Genomic DNA, 21,856 nt, shown 5'->3' with positions numbered 1-21,856 from the left:
GCCGAGACAGCCTGTCTTTTCTTATGTCAATTTCGGACACAGACTGACTTTTCCCATGTCAATCTCTGATACAGCCGGATTTTACCAATGCCAATCTCTGCTACAGCCTGTCTTTACCTATGTCAATGTCTGATACAGCCTGTCTTTACTTATGTGAACATCTGATGCAACCTGTCTTTATTTATGTCAATCTCTGATACAGCTTGTCTTTACTTATGTCAATCTCTGATATAGCCTGTCTTTAATTATGTCAATCTCTGATATAGCCTGTCTTTACTTTTGTCAATCTCTGATATAGCCTGTCTTTACTTATGTCAATCTCTGATACAGCCTGTCTTTACTTATGTCAATCTCTGATACAGCCTGTCTTTACCTGTCTCAATTTCTGACAGACTGTCTTTACTTATGTCAATTTCTGACACAGCCAGTCTATATCCATGTCAGTCTCTGAAACAGCCTGTCTTTTCTTCTGTCAATCTCGGACACAGCCTATCTTTACCTATGTCAATCTCTGATACAGCCTGTCTTTACCTGTGTCAATCTCTGATACTGCCTCTCTTTACTTATGTCAATCTCTAATACAGCTTGTGTTTATTTATGTTAATCTCTAATACAGCCTGTGTTTACCTGTGTCAGTCTCTGATACAACTGGTCTTTACCCTGTCCATCTCTGATACAGCCTGTCTTTAGGCATGTCAGTCTCTGATACAGCCTGACTTTCTTATGTCAATCTCTGACACAGCCTGTCTTTACTTATGTCAATCTCTGATATAGCCTGTCTTTACTTATGTCAATCTCTGACACAGCCTGTGTTTACCTGTGTCAATCTCTGATACAACTGGTCTTTACCCTGTCCATCTCTGATACAGCCTGTCTTTAGGCATGACAGTCTCTGATACAGCCTGACTTTCTTATGTCAATCTCTGACACAGCCTGTCTTTACCTGTGTCAATCTCTGATACTGCCTCTCTTTACTTATGTCAATCTCTAATACAGCTTGTGTTTATTTATGTTAATCTCTAATACAGCCTGTCTTTACTTATGTCAATCTCTGATATAGCCTGTCTTTACTTATGTCAATCTCTGACACAGCCTGTCTTTACCTGTGTCAATCTCTAATACAACTGGTCTTTACCCTGTCCATCTCTGATACAGCCTGTCTTTACTGATGTCAATCTCTGGTCCAGCCTGTCTTTACTTATCTCAAACTCTGACACACCCTTTCTTTTACCTGTGTCAATCTCTGAAACAGCCTGTCTTCACCCTGTCAATCTCTGATGCAGCCTGTCTTTATCCATGTCAGTCTCTGATGCAGGCTGTCTTTTGTTAAGTCAATCTCTGACACAGCCTGACTTTACTTATGTCAAACTCTGACAACCTGTCTTTACTTATGTCAATCTCTGATACAGCCTGACTTTACCCCTGTCAATCGCTGATGCAGCCTGTCGTTATCTATGTCAATGTCTGATACAGCCTGTCTTTACCCGTGCCAATGTCTGATACAGCCTGTGTTTATCCATGTCAGTCTCTGATACAGCCTGTCTTTTCGTTTGTCAATCTCGGATACAGCCTGTCCTTTCTTAAGTCAATCTCTGACAGCTTGTCTTTACTTATATCAATCTCTGATACAGCTTGTCGTTACCTGTGTCAATCCCTGATACAGCCTGCGTTTACCTATGTTAACCTCTGATACAGCCTGTCTTCACTTATATCAATCACTGGTACAGCCTCGCTTTTCTTATGTCAATCGCCGAGACAACCTGACTTTTCTTATGTCAATTTCGGACCCAGACCGTCTTTTCCCTTGTCAATCTCTGATACAGCCGGATTTTACCAACGTCAATCTCTGCTACAGCCTGTCTTTACCTATGTCAATCTCTGATACAGCCTGTCTTTACCTATGTCAATGTCTGATACAGCCTGTCTTTACTTATGTCAACATCTGATGAAGCCTGTCTTTATTTCTGTCAGTTTCTAATACAGCCTGTCTTTATTTATGTCAATCTCTGATACAGCTTGTCTTTACTTATGTCAATCTCTGATACAGCCTGTCTTTAATTATGTCAATCTCTGATATAGCCTGTCTTTACTTTTGTCAATCTCTGATTTAGCCTGTCTTTACTTACGTCAATCTCTGATACAGCCTGTCTTTACTTATGTCAATCTCTGATACAGCCTGTCTTTACCTGTCTCAATTTCTGACAGACTGTCTTTACTTATGTCAATCTCTGGCACAGCCTGTCTATATCCATGTCAGTCTCTGAAACAGCCTGTCTTTTCTTCTGTCAATCTCGGACACAGCCTATCTTTACCTATGTCAATCTCTGATACAGCCTGTCTTTACCTGTGTCAATCTCTGATACTGCCTCTCTTTACTTATGTCAATCTCTAATACAGCCTGTGTTTATTTACGTTAATCTCTAATACAGCCTGTCTTTACTTATGTCAATCTCTGATATAGCCTGTCTTTACTTATGTCAATCTCTGACACAGCCTGTCTTTACCTGTGTCTATCTCTGATACAACTGGTCTTTACCCTGTCCATCTCTGATACAGCCTGTCTTTAGGCATGTCAGTCTCTGATACAGCCTGACTTTCTTGTGTCAATCTCTGACACAGCCTGTCTTTACCCATATCAATCACTGACACATCCTGTAATTAACTGTGTCAATCACTGACACAGCCTGTTTCTACCTATGTCAATCTCTGACAACCTGTCTTTACATATGTCATTCTCTAACACAGCCTGTCTTTACCCATGCCAATCTGTGATACAGCCTGTCTTTGCCTATGTCAATCTCTGATACAGCCTGTCTTTACTTATGTCAATCTCTGATACAGCCTGTCTTTACTGATGTCACTCTCTGGTCCAGCCTGTCTTTACTTATCTCAAACTCTGACACAGCCTTTCTTTTACCTGTGTCAATCTCTGAAACAGCCTGTCTTTACCCTGTCAATCTCTGATGCAGCCTGTCTTTACCTATGTCAATCTCTGATACAGCCTGTCTTTTCCTATGTCAATGTCTGATACAGCCTGTCTTTACTTATGTCAAAATCTGATGCAGCCTTTCTTTATTTCTGTCAATCTCTAATACAGCCTGTCATTATTTATGTCAATCTCTGATACAGCTTGTCTTTACTCATGTCAATCTCTGATATAGCCTGTCTTTAATTATGTCAACCTCTGCTATAGCCTGTCTTTACTTTTGTCAATCTCAGATATAGCCTGTCTTTACACATATCACTCCCTGATACAGCATGTCTTTACCCGTCTCAATTCCTGACAGCTTGTCTTTACTTATGTCAATCTCTGACACAGCCTGTCTTTATTCATGTCAGTCTCTGAAACAGCCTGTCTTTTCTTCTGTAAATCTCGGACACAGCCTGACTTTACCTATGTCAATCTCTGATACAGCCTGTCTTTACCTGTGTCAATCTCTGATACTGCCTCTCTTTACTTATGTCAACCTCTAATACAGCCTGTTATTATTTATGTTAATCTCTAATACAGCCTATCTTTACTTATGTCAATCTCTGACATAGCCTGTGTTTAATTATGTCAATCTCTGACACAGCCTGTCTTTACCTGTGTCTATCTCTGAAACAACTGGTCTTTACCCGGTCCATCTCTGATACAGCCTGTCTTTAGGCATGTCAGTCTCTGAAACGGCCTGACTTTCTTATGTCAATCTCTGACACAGCCTGTTTCTACCTATGTCAATCTCTGAAAACCTGTCTTTACATTAGTCATTCTCTAACACAGCCTGTCTTTACCCATGCCAATCTGTGATACAGCCTGTCTTTGCCTATGTCAATCTTTGATACAGCCTGTCTTTACTTATGTCAAACTTTGACACAGCCTGTCTTTTACCTGTGTCAATCTCTGATACAGCCTGTCTTTATTTATGTCAATCTCTAATACAGCCTGTCTTTATGTATGTCAATCTCTAATATAGCCTGTCTTTACTTATGTCAATCTCTGATGCAGCCTGTCTTTACTATTGTCAATCTCTGAAAAAGCCTGTCTTTACTTATGTCAATCTCTGACACAGCCTGTCTTTTACCTGTGTAAATCTCTAATACAGCCTGTCTTTACCCTGTCATTCTCTGATGCAGCCTGTCTTTAACCATGTCAGTCTCTGATGCAGCCTGTCTTTTCTTAAGTCAATCTCTGACACAGCCTGTCCTTACCTATGTCTATCAAAGATACATCCTGTATTTAACTGTGTCAATCTCTGACACAGCCTGTTTTTACCTATGTCAATCTCTGACAGCCTGTCTTTACTCATATCATTCTCTAACACAGCCTGTCTTTACCCACGTCAATCTCTGATACAGCCTGTCTCTACCTCTGTCAATCACTGATAGAGCCTGTCTTTACTGATGTCAATCTCTGGTACAGCCTGTCTTTACCTATGTTAATCTCTGCTGCAGCCTGTCTTTACCTGTGCTATTCGCTGATACAGCCTGTCTTTGCATTGTCCATCTCTGATACACCATGTCTATCCATGTCAGTCTCTGATACAGCCTGTCTTTTCTTATGTCAGTCTCCGATACAGCCTGTCCTATCTTAAAGTCAATCTCTGACAAAGCCTGTCTTTACCCGTGTCAATCTCTGATACAGCCTATCTTTACCTATGTCAACCTCTGATACAGCCTGTGTTTGCTTATATCAATCTCTGGCACAACCTGTCTGAACCCGTGTCAATCTCTGATACAGCCTGTCTCTACTTATATCAATCTCTGATACTGCCTGTCTTTACTTATGCCAATCTCTGATATATCCTGTCTTTACTTATGTCAATATCTGATACAGCCTGTCTTTATCCTTGGAAATCTCTGATACAGCCTGTCTTTACCCATGTCAATCGCTGATACAGCCTGTCGTTACCCATATCAATCTTTGTTGCAGCCTGTCTTTACTTATGTCAATCGCTGATACAGCTTGTTGTTAACTATGTCAATGGCTGAAACAGCCTGCCTTTACCTATGTCAACCTCTGATACAGCCTGTCTTTACTTATATCAATTACTGATACAGCCAGGCTTTTCTTATGTCAATTTTGGACACAGACAGTCTTTACCCATGTCAATCACTGGTATAGCCTGTGTCTACGTATTTCAATCTCTGACACAACCTGTCTGTACCCGTGTCAATCTCTGATACAGCCTGTCTTTTCTTAAGTCAATCTCTGACACAGTCTGTCTTTACCCATGTCTATCAAAGATACAGCCTGTATTTAACTGTGTCAATCTCTGACACAGCCTGTTTTTACCTATGTCAATCTCTTAAAACCATGTTTTTACTTATATCATTCTCTAACACAGCCTGTCTTTACCCATGTCAATCTCTGATACAGCCTGTCTTTACTTATGTCAATCTCTGATACAGCCTGTCTTTACTGATGTCACTCTCTGGTCCAGCCTGTCTTTACTTATCTCAAACTCTGACACAGCCTTTCTTTTACCTGTGTCAATCTCTGAAACAGCCTGTCTTTACCCTGTCAATCTCTGATGCAGCCTGTCTTTACCTATGTCAATCTCTGATACAGCCTGTCTTTTCCTATGTCAATGTCTGATACAGCCTGTCTTTACTTATGTCAAAATCTGATGCAGCCTTTCTTTATTTCTGTCAATCTCTAATACAGCCTGTCATTATTTATGTCAATCTCTGATACAGCTTGTCTTTACTCATGTCAATCTCTGATATAGCCTGTCTTTAATTATGTCAACCTCTGCTATAGCCTGTCTTTACTTTTGTCAATCTCAGATATAGCCTGTCTTTACACATATCACTCCCTGATACAGCATGTCTTTACCCGTCTCAATTCCTGACAGCTTGTCTTTACTTATGTCAATCTCTGACACAGCCTGTCTTTATTCATGTCAGTCTCTGAAACAGCCTGTCTTTTCTTCTGTAAATCTCGGACACAGCCTGACTTTACCTATGTCAATCTCTGATACAGCCTGTCTTTACCTGTGTCAATCTCTGATACTGCCTCTCTTTACTTATGTCAACCTCTAATACAGCCTGTTATTATTTATGTTAATCTCTAATACAGCCTATCTTTACTTATGTCAATCTCTGACATAGCCTGTGTTTAATTATGTCAATCTCTGACACAGCCTGTCTTTACCTGTGTCTATCTCTGAAACAACTGGTCTTTACCCGGTCCATCTCTGATACAGCCTGTCTTTAGGCATGTCAGTCTCTGAAACGGCCTGACTTTCTTATGTCAATCTCTGACACAGCCTGTTTTTACTTATGTCAATCTCTGAAAACCTGTCTTTACATTAGTCATTCTCTAACACAGCCTGTCTTTACCCATGCCAATCTGTGATACAGCCTGTCTTTGCCTATGTCAATCTTTGATACAGCCTGTCTTTACTTATGTCAAACTTTGACACAGCCTGTCTTTTACCTGTGTCAATCTCTGATACAGCCTGTCTTTATTTATGTCAATCTCTAATACAGCCTGTCTTTATGTATGTCAATCTCTAATATAGCCTGTCTTTACTTATGTCAATCTCTGATGCAGCCTGTCTTTACTATTGTCAATCTCTGAAAAAGCCTGTCTTTACTTATGTCAATCTCTGACACAGCCTGTCTTTTACCTGTGTAAATCTCTAATACAGCCTGTCTTTACCCTGTCATTCTCTGATGCAGCCTGTCTTTAACCATGTCAGTCTCTGATGCAGCCTGTCTTTTCTTAAGTCAATCTCTGACACAGCCTGTCCTTACCTATGTCTATCAAAGATACATCCTGTATTTAACTGTGTCAATCTCTGACACAGCCTGTTTTTACCTATGTCAATCTCTGACAGCCTGTCTTTACTCATATCATTCTCTAACACAGCCTGTCTTTACCCACGTCAATCTCTGATACAGCCTGTCTCTACCTCTGTCAATCACTGATAGAGCCTGTCTTTACTGATGTCAATCTCTGGTACAGCCTGTCTTTACCTATGTTAATCTCTGCTGCAGCCTGTCTTTACCTGTGCTATTCGCTGATACAGCCTGTCTTTGCATTGTCCATCTCTGATACACCATGTCTATCCATGTCAGTCTCTGATACAGCCTGTCTTTTCTTATGTCAGTCTCCGATACAGCCTGTCCTATCTTAAAGTCAATCTCTGACAAAGCCTGTCTTTACCCGTGTCAATCTCTGATACAGCCTATCTTTACCTATGTCAACCTCTGATACAGCCTGTGTTTGCTTATATCAATCTCTGGCACAACCTGTCTGAACCCGTGTCAATCTCTGATACAGCCTGTCTCTACTTATATCAATCTCTGATACTGCCTGTCTTTACTTATGCCAATCTCTGATATATCCTGTCTTTACTTATGTCAATATCTGATACAGCCTGTCTTTATCCTTGGAAATCTCTGATACAGCCTGTCTTTACCCATGTCAATCGCTGATACAGCCTGTCGTTACCCATATCAATCTTTGTTGCAGCCTGTCTTTACTTATGTCAATCGCTGATACAGCTTGTTGTTAACTATGTCAATGGCTGAAACAGCCTGCCTTTACCTATGTCAACCTCTGATACAGCCTGTCTTTACTTATATCAATTACTGATACAGCCAGGCTTTTCTTATGTCAATTTTGGACACAGACAGTCTTTACCCATGTCAATCACTGGTATAGCCTGTGTCTACGTATTTCAATCTCTGACACAACCTGTCTGTACCCGTGTCAATCTCTGATACAGCCTGTCTTTTCTTAAGTCAATCTCTGACACAGTCTGTCTTTACCCATGTCTATCAAAGATACAGCCTGTATTTAACTGTGTCAATCTCTGACACAGCCTGTTTTTACCTATGTCAATCTCTTAAAACCATGTTTTTACTTATATCATTCTCTAACACAGCCTGTCTTTACCCATGTCAATCTCTGATACAGCCTGTCTCTACCTATGTCAATCACTGATAGAGCCTGTCTTTACTGATGTCAATCTTTGGTACAGCCTGTCTTTACCTATGTTAATCTCTGCTGCAGCCTGTCTTTACCTGTGCTATTCGCTGATACAGCCTGTCTTTGCATTGTCCATCTCTGATACACCATGTCTATCCATGTCAGTCTCTGATACAGCCTGTCTTTTCTTATGTCAGTCTCCGATACAGCCTGTCCTATCTAAAAGTCAATCTCTGACAAAGCCTGTCTTTACCCGTGTCAATCTCTGATACAGCCTATCTTTACCTATGTCAACCTCTGATACAGCCTGTGTTTGCTTATATCAATCTCTGGCACAACCTGTCTGAACCCGTGTCAATCTCTGATACAGCCTGTATTTAACCATGTCAATCCCTGACACAGCCTGTCTTTACCTATGTCAATCTCTGAGAGCCTGTCTTAAATGATGTCATTCTCTAACACAGCCTGTCTTAATGTATGTCAATCTCTGATGCAGCCTGTCTTTACCCATGTCAATCTCTGATACAGCCTGTCTTTACCCATGTCAAGCTCTGATACAGCCTTTCTTTACTTATGTCAATCTCTATTACAGCCTGTGTTTATTTATGTTAATCTCTAATACATCCTGTCTTTACTTATGTCAATCTCTGATATAGCTTGTCTTTACTTATGTCAATGTCTTACACAGCCTGCCTTTGCCTGTGTCAATCTCTGATACAACTGGTCTTTACCCTGTCCATCTCTGATACAGCCTGTCTTTAGGCATGTCAGTCTCTGATACAGCCTGACTTTCTTATGTCAATCTCTGATACAGCCTGTCTTTTCCTATGTCAATGTCTGATACAGCCTGTCTTTACTTATGTCAAAATCTGATGCAGCCTTTCTTTATTTCTGTCAATCTCTAATACAGCCTCTCATTATTTATGTCAATCTCTGATACAGCTTGTCTTTACTTATGTCAATCTCTGATACAGCCTGTCTTTAATTATGTCAATCTCTGATATAGCCTGTCTTTACTTTTGTCAATCTCAGATATAGCCTGTCTTTACACGTATCACTCCCTGATACAGCCTGTCTTTACCCTTCTCAATTCCTGACAGCCTGTCTTTACTTATGTCAATCTCTGACACAGCCTGTCTATATCCATGTCAGTCTCTGAAACAGCCTAACTTTTCTTCTGTAAATCTCGGACACAGCCTGACTTTACCTATGTCAATCTCTGATACAGCCTGTCTTTACCTATTTCAATCTCTGATACTGCCTCTCTTTACTTATGTCAACCTCTAATACAGCCTGTTATTATTTATGTCAATCTCTAATACAGCCTGTGTTTATTGATGTTAATCTCTAATACAGCCTATCTTTACTTATGTCAATCTCTGATATAGCCTGTCTTTACTTATGTCAATCTCTGACACAGCCTGTCTTTACCTGTGTCTATCTCTGATACAACTGGTCTTTACCCTGTCCATCTCTGATACAGCCTGTCTTTAGGCATGTCAGTCTCTGATACAGCCTGACTTTCTTGTGTCAATCTCTGACACAGCCTGTCTTTACCCATATCAATCACTGACGCATCCTGTAATTAACTGTGTCAATCACTGACACAGCCTGTTTCTACCTATGTCAATCTCTGACAACCTGTCTTTACATATGTCATCTCTAACACAGTCTGTCTTTACCCATGCCAATCTGTGATACAGCCTGTCTTTGCCTATGTCAATCTTTGATACAGCCTGTCTTTACTTATGTCAATCTCTGATACAGCCTGTCTTTACTGATGTCAATCTCTGGTACAGCCTGTCTTTACCTGTGTTAATCTCTGCTGCAGCCTGTCTTTACCCGTGCCAATCTCTGATACAGCCTGTCTTTGCCCTGTCAATCTCTGATACACCCTGTCTATATCCATGTCAGTCTCTGGTACAGCCTGTCTTTTCTTATGTCAATCTCCGACACAACCTGTCCTTTCTTAAGTCAATCTCTGACAGCCTGTTTTTACTTATGTCAATCTCTGACACTGCCTTTCTTTTCCCGTGTCAATACAGCCTGTCTTTATTTATGTCAATTACTGATACAGCCTGGCTTTTCTTATGTCAATCTCGGATACAGACTGTCTTTACTCATGTCAATCTCTAATACAGCCTGTCTTAACTTATATCAATATTTGGCACAACCTGTCTGTACCCGTGTCAATCTCTGATACAGCCTGTCGTTACCTATGTCAATCTCTGATACAACCTGTCTTTACCTATGTCAACCTCAATACAACCTTTCTTTACTTATGTCAATCTCTGATACAGCCTGGCTATTCTTATGTCAATCGCCGAGACAGCCTGTCTTTTCTTATGTCAATCTCGGATACAGATTGTCTTTACCTATGTCAATCTCTGCTACAGCCTGTCGTTACCTATGTCAATCTCTGATACAGCCTGTCTTTACTTATGTCATTCTCTACCACAGACTGTCTTTACCCATGTGAATCTCTGATACAGCCTGTCTTTACCTATGTCAGTCTCTGATACAGCCTGTCTTTTCTTATGTCAGTCTCCGATACAGCCTGTCCTATCCTAAAGTCAATCTCTGACAAAGCCTGTCTTTACCCGTCTCAATCTCTGATACAGCCTGTCTTTACCTATGTCAACCTCTGATACAGCCTGTGTTTACTTATATCAATCTCTGGCACAACCTGTCTGAACCCGTGTCAATCTCTGATACAGCCTGTCTCTACTTATATCAATCTCTGATACTGCCTGTCTTTACTTATGCCAATCTCTGATATATCCTGTCTTTACTTATGTCAATATCTGATACAGCCTGTCTTTATCCATGGAAATCTCTGATACAGCCTGTCTTTACCCATGTCAATCGCTGATAGAGCCTGTCTTTACCCATATCAATCTTTGTTGCAGCCTGTCTTTACTTATGTCAATCGCTGATACAGCTTGTTGTTAACTATGTCAATGGCTGATACAGCCTGCCTTTACCTATGTCAACCTCTGATACAGCCTGTCTTTACTTATATCAATTACTGATACAGCCAGGCTTTTCTTATGTCAATTTTGGACACAGACAGTCTTTACCCATGTCAATCACTGGTACAGCCTGTGTCTACGTATTTCAATCTCTGACACAACCTGTCTGTACCCGTGTCAATCTCTGATACAGCCTGTCTTTTCTTAAGTCAATCTCTGACACAGCCTGTCTTTACCCATGTCTATCATAGATACAGCCTGTGTTTAACTGTGTCAATCTCTGACACAGCCTGTTTTTACCTATGTCAATCTCTTAAAACCATGTTTTTACTTATATCATTCTCTAACACAGCCTGTCTTTACCCATGTCATTCTCTGATACAGCCTGTCTCTCCCTATGTCCATCACTGATAGAGCCTGTCTTTACTGATGTCAATCTCTGGTACAGCCTGTCTTTACCTATGTTAATCTCTGCTGCAGCCTGTCTTTACCCGTGTTATTCTCTGATACAGCCTATCTTTGCATTGTCCATCTCTGATACACCCTGTCTTTATCCATGTCAGTCTCTGATACAGCCTGTTTTTTCTTATGTCAGTCTCCGATACAGCCTGTCCTATCTTAAAGTCAATCTCTGATACAGCTTGTCTTTTCCTATGTCAACCTCTGATACAGCCTGTGTTTACTTATATCAATCTCTGGCACAACCTGTCTGAACCCGTGTCAATCTCTGATACAGCCTCTCTCTACTTATGTCAATCTCTGATACTGCCTGTTTTTACTTATGCCAATCTCTGATATAGCCTCTCTTTACTTATGTCAATATCTGATACAGCCTGTCTTTATCTGTGGAAATCTTTGATACAGCCTGTCTTTACCCATGTCAATCGCTGATACAGCCTGTCTTTACTCATATCAATCTTTGTTACAGCCTGTCTTTACTTATGTCAATCGCTGATACAGCTTGTTGTTAACTATGTCAATGGCTGATACAGCCTGCCTTTACCTATGTCAACCTCTGATACAGCCTGTCTTTACTTATATCAATTACTGATACAGCCAGGCTTTTCTTATGTCAATTTTGGACACAGACAGTCTTTACCCATGTCAATCACTGGTACAGCCTGTGTCTACTTATTTCAATCTCTGACACAACCTGTCTGTACCCGTGACAATCTCTGATACAGCCTGTCTTTACTTATGTCAATCTCTGATACAGCCTGTCTTTACTTATATCAATCTCTGATACTGTCTGTCTTTACTTATGTCAATCTCCGATACAGCCTGTCTTTTCCTCTGTCAATCTCTGACACAGCCTGTCTTTACACATATCAATCTCTGATACAGCCTGTATTTAACCATGTCAATCCCTGACACAGCCTGTCTTTACCTATGTCAATCTCTGAGAGCCTGTCTTAAATAATGTCATTCTGTAACACAGCCTGTCTTAATGTATGTCAATCTCTGATGCAGCCTGTCTTTACCCATGTCAATCTCTGATACAGCCTGTCTTTACCCATGTCAAGCTCTGATACAGCCTTTCTTTACTTATGTCAATCTCTAATACAGCCTGTGTTTATTTATGTTAATCTCTAATACAGCCTGTCTTTACTTATGTCAATCTCTGATATAGCCTGTCTTTACTTATGTCAATCTCTTACACAGCCTGCCTTTGCCTGTGTCAATCTCTGATACAACTGGTCTTTACCCTGTCCATCTCTGATACAGCCTGTCTTTAGGCATGTCAGTCTCTGATACAGCCTGACTTTCTTATGTCAATCTCTGATACAGCCTGTCTTTTCCTATGTCAATGTCTGATACAGCCTGTCTTTACTTATGTCAAAATCTGATGCAGCCTTTCTTTATTTCTGTCAATCTCTAATACAGCCTGTCATTATTTATGTCAATCTCTGATACAGCTTGTCTTTACTTATGTCAATCTCCGATATAGCCTGTCTTTAATTATGTCAATCTCTGATATAGCCTGTCTTTACTTTTGTCAATCTCAGATATAGCCTGTCTTTACACGTATCACTCCCTGATACAGCCTGTCTTTACCCGTCTCAATTCCTGACAGCCTGTCTTTACTTATGTCAATCTCTGACACAGCCTGTCTATATCCATGTCAGTCTCTGAAACAGCTTATCTTTTCTTCTGTAAATCTCGGACACAGCCTGACTTTACCTATTTCAATCTCTGATACTGCCTCTCTTTACTTATGTCAACCTCTAATACAGCCTGTTATTATTTATGTCAATCTCTAATACAGCCTGTGTTTATTGATGTTAATCTCTAATACAGCCTATCTTTACTTATGTCAATCTCTGATATAGCCTGCTTTTACTTATGTCAATCTCTGACACAGCCTGTCTTTACCTGTGTCTATCTCTGATACAACTGGTCTTTACCCTGTCCATCTCTGATACAGCCTGTCTTTAGGCATGTCAGTCTCTGATACAGCCTGACGTTCTTGTGTCAATCTCTGACACAGCCTGTCTTTACCCATATCAATCACTGACACATCCTGTAATTAACTGTGTCAATCACTGACACGGCCTGTTTCTACCTATGTCAATCTCTGACAACCTGTCTTTACATATGTCATTCTCTAACACAGCCTGTCTTTACCCATGCCAATCTGTGATACAGCCTGTCTTTGCCTATGTCAATCTTTGATACAGCCTGTCTTTACTTATGTCAATCTCTGATACAGCCTGTCTTTACTGATGTCAATCTCTGGTACAGCCTGTCTTTACCTGTGTTAATCTCTGCTGCAGCCTGTCTTTACCCGTGCCAATCTCTGATACAGCCTGTCTTTGCCCTGTCAATCTCTGATACACCCTGTCTATATCCATGTCAGTCTCTGGTACAGCCTGTCTTTTCTTATGTCAATCTCCGACACAACCTGTCCTTTCTTAAGTCAATCTCTGACAGCCTGTTTTTCCTTATGTCAATCTCTGACACTGCCTTTCTTTTCCCTTGTCAATCTCTGATACAGCCTGTCTATATCCATGTCAGTCTCTGAAACAGCCTGTCTTTTCTTCTGTCAATCTCGGATACAGCCTTTCTTTACCTATGTCAATCTCTGATACAGCCTGTGTTTACCTGTGTCAATCTCTGATACTGCCTCTCTTTACTTATGTCAACCTCTAATACAGCCTGCTATTATTTATGTCAATCTCTAATACAGCCTGTGTTTATTTATGTTAATCTCTGATACAGCCTGTCTTTACTTATGTCAATCTCTGATATAGCCTGTCTTTACTTATGTCAATCTCTGACACAGCCTGTCTTTACCTGTCTCAATCTATGATACAACTGGTCTTTACCTTGTCCATCTCTGATATAGCCTGTCTTTAGGCATGTCAGTCTCTGATACAGCCTGACTTTCTTATGCCAATCTCTGACACAGCCTGTCTTTACCCATATCAATCACTGACGCATCCTGTAATTAACTGTGTCAATCACTGACACCGCCTGTTTCTACCTATGTCAATCTCTGACAACCTGTCTTTACATATGTCATTCTCTAACACAGCCTGTCTTTACCCATGCCAATCTGTGATACAGCCTGTCTTTGCCTATGTCAATCTCTGATACAGCCTGTCTTTACTTATGTCAATCTCTGATACAGCCTGTCTTTACTGATGTCAATCTCTGGTACAGCCTGTCTTTTCCTGTGTTAATCTCTGCTGCAGCCTGTCTTTACCCGTGCCAATCTCTGATACAGCCTGTCTTTCCCTTGTCAATCTCTGATACACCCTGTCTATATCCATGTCAGTCTCTGGTACAGCCTGTCTTTTCTTATGTCAATCTCCGACACAACCTGTCCTTACTTAAGTCAACATCTGACATCCTGTTTTTACTTATGTCAATCTCTGACACTGCCTTTTATTTTCCCGTGTCAATCTCTGATACAGCCTGTCTTTACAATATAAATCTCTGATACAGCCTGTATTTAACTATGTCATTCTCTAACACAGCCTGTCTTTATGCGTGTCAATCTCTGATACAGCCTGTCTTTACTTATGTCAATCTCTGATATAGCCTGTCTTTACCTATGTCGATCTCTGATACAATCTGTCTTTACCTATGTCCACCTCTAATACAGCCTGTCTTTATTTATGTCAATCACTGATACAGCCTGGCTTTTCTTATGTCATTCTCGGACACAGCCTGTCTTTACCGTGTCAATCTCTGATATAGCCTGTCTTTACTTATGTCAATCTCTGATATAGCCTGTCTTTACTTTTGTCAATCTCAGATATAGCCTGCCTTAACACGTATCAATCTCTGATACAGCCCGTCTTTACCCGTCTCAATTTCTGACAGACTGTCTTTACTTATGTCAATCTCTGACACAGCCTGTCTATATCCATGTCAGTCTCTGAAACAGCCTGTCTTTTCTTCTGTAAATCTCGGACACAGCCTGACTTTACCTATGTCAATCTCTGATACAGCCTGTGTTTACCTGTGTCAATCTCTGATACTACCTCTCTTTACTTATGTCAACCTCTAATACAGCCTGTTGTTATTTATGTCAATCTCTAATACAGCCTGTGTTTATTGATGTTAATCTCTAATACAGCCTGTCTTTACTTATGTCAATCTCTGATATAGCCTGTCTTTACTTATGTCAATCTCTGACACAGCCTGTCTTTACCTGTGTCTATCTCTGATACAACTGGTCTTTACCCTGTCCATCTCTGATACAGCCTGTCTTTAGGCATGTCAGTCTCTGATACAGCCTGACTTTCTTGTGTCAATCTCTGACACAGCCTGTCTTTACCCATATCAATCACTGACACATCCTGTAATTAACTGTGTCAATCACTGACACAGCCTGTTTCTACCTATGTCAATCTCTGACAACCTGTCTTTACATATGTCATTCTCCAACACAGTCTGTCTTTACCCATGCCAATCTGTGATACAGCCTGTCTTTGCCTATGTCAATCTTTGATACAGCCTGTCTTTACTTATGTCAATCTCTGATACAGCCTGTCTTTACTGATGTCAATCTCTGGTACAGCCTGTCTTTACCTGTGTTAATCTCTGCTGCAGCCTGTCTTTACCCGTGCCAATCTCTGATACAGCCTGTCTTTGCCCTGTCAATCTCTGATACACCCTGTCTATATCCATGTCAGTCTCTGGTACAGCCTGTCTTTTCTTATGTCAATCTCCGACACAACCTGTCCTTTCTTAAGTCAATCTCTGACAGCCTGTTTTTACTTATGTCAATCTCTGACACTGCCTTTCTTTTCCCGTGTCAATACAGCCTGTCTTTATTTATGTCAATTACTGATACAGCCTGGCTTTTCTTATGTCAATCTCGGATACAGACTGTCTTTACTCATGTCAATCTCTAATACAGCCTGTCTTAACTTATATCAATATTTGGCACAACCTGTCTGTACCCGTGTCAATCTCTGATACAGCCTGTCGTTACCTATGTCAATCTCTGATACAACCTGTCTTTACCTATGTCAACCTCAATACAACCTTTCTTTACTTATGTCAATCTCTGATACAGCCTGGCTATTCTTATGTCAATCGCCGAGACAGCCTGTCTTTTCTTATGTCAATCTCGGATACAGATTGTCTTTACCTATGTCAATCTCTGCTACAGCCTGTCGTTACCTATGTCAATCTCTGATACAGCCTGTCTTTACTTATGTCATTCTCTACCACAGACTGTCTTTACCCGTGTGAATCTCTGATACAGCCTGTCTTTTCTTATGTCAGTCTCCGATACAGCCTGTCCTATCCTAAAGTCAATCTCTGACAAAGCCTGTCTTTACCCGTGTCAATCTCTGATACAGCCTGTCTTTACCTATGTCAACCTCTGATACAGCCTGTGTTTACTTATATCAATCTCTGGCACAACCTGTCTGAACCCGTGTCAATCTCTGATACAGCCTGTCTCTACTTATATCAATCTCTGATACTGCCTGTCTTTACTTATGCCAATCTCTGATATATCCTGTCTTTACTTATGTCAATATCTGATACAGCCTGTCTTTATCCTTGGAAATCTCTGATACAGCCTGTCTTTACCCATGTCAATCGCTGATAGAGCCTGTCTTTACCCATATCAATCTTTGTTGCAGCCTGTCTTTACTTATGTCAATCGCTGATACAGCTTGTTGTTAACTATGTCAATGGCTGATACAGCCTGCCTTTACCTATGTCAACCTCTGATACAGCCTGTCTTTGCCCTGTCAATCTCTGATACACCCTGTCTATATCCATGTCAGTCTCTGGTACAGCCTGTCTTTTCTTATGTCAATCTCCGACAAAACCTGTCCTTTCTTAAGTCAATCTCTGACAACCTGTTTTTACTTATGTCAATCTCTGACACTGCCTTTCTTTTCCCGTGTCAATACAGCCTGTCTTTATTTATGTCAATCACTGATACAGCCTGGCTTTTCTTATGTCAATCTCGGATACAGACTGTCTTTACTCATGTCAATCTCTAATACAGCCTGTCTTTACTTATATCAATATTTGGCACAACCTGTCTGTACCCGTGTCAATCTCTGATACAGCCTTTCGTTACATGTGTCAATCTCTGATACAACCTATCTTTACCTATGTCAACCTCAATACAACCTTTCTTTACTTATGTCAATCTCTGATACAGCCTGGCTATTTTTATGTCAATCGCCGATACAGCCTGTCTTTTCTTATGTCAATCTTGGATACAGATTGTCTTTACCTATGTCATTCTCTGCTGACGCCTGTCGTTACCTATGTCAATCTCTGATACAGCCTGTCTTTACTTATGTCATTCTCTACCACAGACTGTCTTTACCCGTGTGAATCTCTGATACAGCCTGTCTTTACCTATGTCAATCTCTGATACAGCCTGTCTTTACCTATGTCAATCTCTGATACTACCTGTCTTTACTTATGACAATCTCTGACATCCTGTCTTTGCTTATGTCAATCTCTAATACAGCCTGTCTTTACCCATGTCAATCTCTGATACAGACTGTCTTTATTTATGTCGATCTCTAACACAGCCTGTGTTTACCTATGTCAATCTCTGACTTCCTGTCTTTACTTATGTCAATCTCTGACACAGCCTATTATTACCCGTGGCAAGCTCTGATACAGCCTATCGTTACCTATGTCAATCTCTGATACAGCCTGTCGTTACCAATGTCAATCTCTGATACTACCTGTCTTTTCTTATGTCAATGTCTGATTCAGCGTGTCTTTACCTATGTCAATCTCTAATACAGCCTGTCTTTATTTATGTCAATTTCTAATACAGTCTAACTTTACCTGTGTCAATGTGTGATACAGCCTGGCTTTACATATGTCAATCTCTGATATAGCGTGTCTTTATTCATGTCAATCTGTGATACAGCCTGTTTTAACCAGTGTCAAAATTGATACAACCTGTCTTTACCCATGTCAATCTTTGTTACAGCCTGTCTTCACTTATGACAATCTCTGACAGAACCTCACTGTACCCGTGTCAATCTCTGATACAACCTGTCTTTACTTATATCAATCAGTGATACTGCCTGTCTTTACTTATGTCAATCTCTGACAGCCTGTCGTTAATTATGTCATTCTCTAACACAGCCTTTCTTTACGCATGTCAATCTCTTATGCAGCCTGTCTTTACCTAAATCAATCTCTGATACAGCCTTTTGTTACCTATGTCAATCTCTGATACAGCCTGTCTTTACCTATGTCAACCTCTAATACAGCCTTTCTTTACTTATGTCAATCAATGATACAGCCTGGCTTTTCTTATGTCAATTGCCGAGACAGCCTGTCTTTTCTTATGTCAATCTCGGATACAGACTGTCTTTAACCATGTCAATCTCTGCTACAGCCTGTCGTTACCTATGTCAATCTCTGATACAGCCTGTCTCTACCTATGTTGATCTCTGATACAGCCTGTCTTTACCCATGTCAAACTCTGATACAGCCTGTCTTTACCAATGTAAATCTTTGCTACAGCCTGTCGTTACCTATGTCAATCTCTCATACAGCCTGTCTTTACCTGTGTCAATCTCTGATACAGCCTGTCTTTACATATGTCAATCTCTGATATAGCCTCTCTTTACCTAGATCAATCTCTGATACAGCCTGTTTTAACCAGTGTCAAAATTGATACAGCCTGTCTTTACCCATATCAATCTTTGTTACAGCCTGTCTTCAGTTATGACAATCTCTGACACAACCCGTCTGTACCCGTGTCAATCTCTGATACAGCCTGTCTTTACATTTATCAATTAGTGATACTGCCTGTCTTTACTTATGTCAATCTCTGATACAGCCTGTCATTACCAATTTCAATCTCTGATACAGCATGTATTTACGTATGTCAATCTCTGACAGCCTGTCTTTATTATGTCATTCTCTAACACAGCCTTTCTTTACGCACGTCAATCTCTTATGCAGCCTGTCTTTACCTAAATCAATCTCTGATACAGCCTGCCGATACCTATGTCAATGTCTGATACAGCCTGTCTTTACCTATGTCAACCTCTAATACAGCCTTTCTTTACTTATGTCAATCACTGATACAGCCTGGCTTTTCTTATGTCAATCGCTGAGACAGCCTGTCTTTTCTTATGTCAATCTCGGATACAGACTGTCTTTACCCATGTCAATCTCTGCTACAGCTTGTCGTTACCTATGTCAATCTCTGATACAGCCTGTCTCTACCCATGTCAATCTCTCATACAGCCTGTCTTTACCAATGTCAATCTCTGCTACAGCCTGTCATTACCTATGTTAATCTTTCATACAGCATGTCTTTACTTATGTCAATCGATGATACAGCCTGTCTTTACCTGTGTCAATCTCTGATATAGCCTGTCTTTACTTATGTCAATCTCTGATATTGCCTTTCTTTATATATGTCATATCTGATACTGCCTGTCTTTATTCATGTTAATCTCTGATACAGCCTGTTTTTACAAGTGTCAATTTATGACACAACCTGTCTGTACCCATGTCAATCTCTGATACAGCCTGTCTTTACTTATGTCAATCTCTGATATAGCCTGTCTTTACTTATGTCAATCTCTGATATTGCCTGTCTTTACTTATGTCAATCACTGATACAGCCTATCTTTACTTATGTCAATCTCTGATATAGCTTGTCTTTACTTATGTCAATCTCTGATATTGCTTGTCTTTACTTATGTCAATCTCTGATCTAGCGTGTCTTTATTCATGTTAATCTCTGATGCACCCTGTTTTTGCCAGTGTCAATCTCTGATACCGCCTGGCTTTACCCATGTCAATCTTTGCTACAGCCTGTCATAACTTATGTCAATTTCTGACACAACCTGTCTGTACCTGTGTCAATCTCTGATACAGCCTGTCTTTACTTATGTCAATCTCTGATACAGCCTTTCTTTACTTATATCAATCTCTGGCACAACCTGTCTGTACCCGTGTCAATCTCTGATACATCCTGTCTTTACCCTGTCAATCTCTGACACAGCCTGTATTTAACTGTCAATCGCTGACAGAGCCTGTTTTTACCTAGGTCAATCTCTGACAGCCTGTCTTTACTTATGTCATTTACTTACCACAGACTGTCTTTCCCCATGTGAATCTCTGATACAGCCTGTCTTTACCTATGTCAATCTCTGATACAGCCTGTCTTTACCTATGTCAATCTCTGATACTACTTGTCTTTACTTATGTCAATCTCTGACATCCTGTCTTTGCTTATGTCAATCTCTAATACAGCCTGTCTTTACCCATGTCAATCTCTGATACAGACTGTCTTTACTTATGTCGATCTCTAACACAGCCTGTCTTTACCTATGTCAATCTCTGACTCCCTGTCTTTACTTATGTCAATCTCTGACACAGCCTATTATTACCCGTGGCAAGCTCTGATACAGCCTGTCGTTACCTATGTCAATCTCTGATAGAGCCTGTCATTACCAATGTCAATCTCTGATACTCCCTGTCTTTACTTATGTCAATGTCTGATTCAGCGTGTCTTTACCTATGTCAATCTCTAATACAGCCTGTCTTTATTTATGTCAATTTCTAATACAGTCTAACTTTACCTGTGTCAATGTGTGATACAGCCTGGCTTTACATATGTCAATCTCTGATATAGCGTGTCTTTATTCATGTCAATCTGTGATACAGCCTGTTTTAACCAGTGTCAAAATTGATACAACCTGTCTTTACCCATGTCAATCTTTGTTACAGCCTGTCTTCACTTATGACAATCTCTGACAGAACTTCACTGTACCCGTGTCAATCTCTGATACAACCTGTCTTTACTTATATCAATCAGTGATACTGCCTGTCTTTACTTATGTCAATCTCTGACAGCCTGTCGTTAATTATGTCATTCTCTAACACAGCCTTTCTTTACGCATGTCAATCTCTTATGCAGCCTGTCTTTACCTAAATCAATCTCTGATACAGCCTTTCGTTACCTATGTCAATCTCTGATACAGCCTGTCTTTACCTATGTCAACCTCTAATACAGCCTTTCTTTACTTATGTCAGTCAGTGATACAGCCTGGCTTTTCTTATGTCAATCGCCGAGACAGCCTGTCTTTTCTTATGTCAATCTCGGATACAGACTGTCTTTACCCATGTCAATCTCTGCTACAGCCTGTCGTTACCTATGTCAATCTCTGATACAGCCTGTCTCTACCTATGTTGATCTCTGATACAGCCTGTCTTTACCCATGTCAATCTCTGATACAGCCTGTCTTTACCAATGTAAATCTTTGCTACAGCCTGTCGTTACCTGTGTCAATCTCTCATACAGCATGTCTTTATTTATGTCAATCTCTCATACAGCCTGTATTTACCTGTGTCAATCTCTGATACAGCCTGTCTTTACATATGTCAATCTCTGATATAGCCTGTCTTTACGTAAATCAATCTCTGATACAGCCTGTTTTAACCAGTGTCAAAATTGATACAGCCTGTCTTTACCCATATCAATCTTTGT

General features: G+C 40.4%; 1 protein-coding gene across 1 annotated transcript in view; it reads left to right on the top strand.

The window, feature by feature from the left end:
• The window catches only part of LOC121278820 (chloride channel protein C-like), a 320,150-nt gene that overhangs the window by 147,169 nt on the left and 151,125 nt on the right, over nt 1-21,856 (top strand). The gene's annotated exons all lie outside the window — the stretch shown is intronic.

Source organism: Carcharodon carcharias, chromosome 6, assembly GCF_017639515.1.
Source record: "Carcharodon carcharias isolate sCarCar2 chromosome 6, sCarCar2.pri, whole genome shotgun sequence".
NCBI lineage: Eukaryota > Metazoa > Chordata > Chondrichthyes > Lamniformes > Lamnidae > Carcharodon > Carcharodon carcharias.
The sequence above is the reverse complement of the archived record's forward strand: the minus strand, read 5'-3'. Positions and strand labels throughout refer to the sequence as shown.